This window comes from Dama dama, chromosome 19, assembly GCF_033118175.1.
Source record: "Dama dama isolate Ldn47 chromosome 19, ASM3311817v1, whole genome shotgun sequence".
NCBI lineage: Eukaryota > Metazoa > Chordata > Mammalia > Artiodactyla > Cervidae > Dama > Dama dama.
Window position 1 is genome coordinate 36,648,452 of NC_083699.1, and position 2,967 is coordinate 36,651,418.

At 35.3% G+C, this 2,967-nt stretch overlaps 1 non-coding gene across 1 annotated transcript; it reads left to right on the plus strand.

The window, feature by feature from the left end:
* Positions 1-878: 878 nt before the first annotated feature.
* On the plus strand, positions 879-1,009 carry LOC133074303 (small nucleolar RNA SNORA31). Its single transcript, XR_009697148.1, has one exon. It is a non-coding gene; the product is annotated as a small nucleolar RNA SNORA31 (small nucleolar RNA).
* Positions 1,010-2,967: the final 1,958 nt, after the last annotated feature.

The window sequence follows — 2,967 nt, forward strand, 5'->3', positions numbered from 1 at the left end:
TGCTGGGTCTTTGTTGCTATGTGGGCTTTTCTCTAGTTGGTGGAGAGTGAGGGCTATTCTCTAGTTGTGGTCCAAGGGCTTCTCATTCGGGAGGCTCCTCTTGTTGCAGAGCACAAGCTCCAGGGTGCGGCTTCAGTATGTGCAGCACATGGGCTCAGTATTTGCACTTCCCAGGCTCTAGAGCACAGGCTCAATAGTTGTGGCACACGGCATTTGTTCCACGGCATGTGGAATCTTCCCAGATCAGGCATCAAACCCATGTCTCTTGCATTGGCAGGTGAATTCTTTACCACTGAGCCACAGGGAAGTCCTATTGTTTTACTCAATAAGTTTAGGACAATTGTTATTATTGCAGTAGAGAACTGATACACACACTTGAGCTTCTAGATGCAAAAGTTATAAACAAAAATATTAGCAAAATGAAATAAGTGGTGTATAATTAGAGTTTGCCCCAGAGTGCAAGAATGTTTAGCTTAGAAAAATTTATTAATGTGATTCACCATATCAAAAGATCAAAGGAGAAAATGTATGTTCATTTAACAGATTCAGAGAAAGCATTTGATGAAATTTTAAATTCATTCGTGATAAACCTTACCAGTTTGGGGTTGGAAGGAAACTTTTTGAACATGACGAAGGTTATCCATCAATAATCCACAGCAAGCATACTCACATAGCCCAATTTCAGCAGTATTTCTTTTAAACTTAGGAGTAAGACAAGGATGCCTGCTATCATGACTTATTTTCCCCACTGGAGAACCTTGCTAATGCAACAACACCAGGGAAAATAAGGGTTATGAGAATTGGAAAGGAAGAAAAGCAGGTGTTCTTCTTGCAGATTGTATTTGTTATATAGGTATTCAAAAGAATTTATACATAAAATGCATCTATCTGACAGGCCCGGAGCTCTTACTGTCTGCTAAGGTTTCCACTACAGATGCAAGAAAAACATGTCCTTATGTTTTCAGTCTGTCTGATTGTGGCAGCCCAGATTGAATGGGGGAATACAGAGAAAAAATTTTGCAACTCCCAAATAACCTTGTGAACAATAAAAGCCTGATTTATTAAAAAACAAACAAACCAAACAAAAACAAAAAAGAATTTACAGAAAAACTATTAAAGCATTTAATTCAATTCAGCTATATTTCAGGACACAAGGTCAACACAGAAAAAATTACTAGTCTTCCTACTTATCAATCATGACCAGTTAGGAAATGTAATAAGAAAAATAAAGATCTCATTCATAATGGCAAGATAAAAGTGTGAAGTGCCCAGTGATTAATCTAACAGAAGATAGGAAAAATTTTAATGGAGAAGATGACAAAGCATTGTGAGAAGAACACAAACAAGTATTTGAAAATGAATGAAGAGACATGTGTTCATGGATCAGAAGACTCAATGTTCATGCCAATTTCTCCCAAATAATCTATAAATTTAATTAAACTTCAATGAAAATTCCGATGAAGTTTTTTTTGATGGAATTTGACAAAATGACTTAAAAATTCATAGGGAAGAACAAGAGCTAGATAATTTTGGAAAAGAACACAAGGAGGTAGGATGGAGGGAAGACTTAACCTACAAGATAAGAAGACTTAGTGGTGTTGCAGAGGAATAGTAATTAGAGAGTAGGGTAGTGACACAGAACAGAGAGCCCAGGAAGAGACCCACGCACATATGGAAAAGATACACAACAGCTGATATTTCAAATCAGTAAGGGAAACAAATTACTTTTAAAAATAAATGATGCTTGAAAAATTGGTTATCCACATGGAAGAATATCAAATTAGGCTGCTAGTTCCATACTCCAAAATAAAGAACTAAAAAGCTAATCTTTAAAGCTTTAAGAATAAATATAGAGAGAAGAGTTTTGGGCAAGTAATGATTTCTTAAGCAGAACACAAAAATAGACCATAAAAGGAATGAATGACATCGTACTTGTTTTAAATGAAAAGCTTCTGTTCAAAAAAGACATCTTAAAGAAACTTGAAGATGAAACTCAGACTAGGGGAAGGTATTTGCTACTTAAAGAACTGACAAAAGATTAATATCACAATTTGTAAAAAAAAATTCTACAAGGGAAATAGGAAAGATAAATAATACAATAGAAGAATATGAAAGGGTGATTAAGACAAAAAGAAATCTGAAAGAGCAACTACTTTAATAATCAAGGAAAAAAATTTAGACTACATGAGATACCATTTCACATCCATCATATTGGTGAAGTAATTAAAAAGGGCTACTGCCAAGTATTTATAAGGATGTAGAGTAGATAAACAGAAACTTTCATAGGCAGCTGGTGGGAAAATAAATTGGTACAATCACTTTGAAGAGCAATCTGGCAAGGTCTGATAAACCTCAGATGTGCATGTCCTTCAACTCTGCAATTGACTTCTGAAGAAAACCTCGCAGGAGCACTAGGAGATGGTACACATCATCAGATTCCACTTGAAAGCAGTCCTGCTACCAGAAGATTAAACAATGAATACAGTCCTGTGACAATCATAAAAAAAAGGGTCCAATAGAACATTGCTTATAATAGGGAAAAACTGGAAACCATCTACATATTCACCAACAAGAGAATGAATAAATAAATAGAATACTACAAAGCAGTGAAAATGTGCATATATAAATGTGGATAAATCTCAAAAGCATAATGTTGAGAAAAAAATCACTTTGTGAAATGACATGTAGAGTGTGATACGTTTTACATGAAATTTGAAAACATGAGTATTATATATAGTTACCTATATATATGTAGGTAGGATACAGTGTAAACAGACAGGGGAAAGATAAATGCCAGAATCCCCAGAGCAGGGTGTTGCGTATTTAGATGTAAGGTAGTGAGCATCTTTGCTTGTTTGTTTGAAATGTTGTAGTCAAAATCATTATAACCCAGATCTACACAACTGTTAGTTCAGACAGGACTCCTGAGATCCCTGTGTGTCCATATTTCATGACACTGGGGTTGAT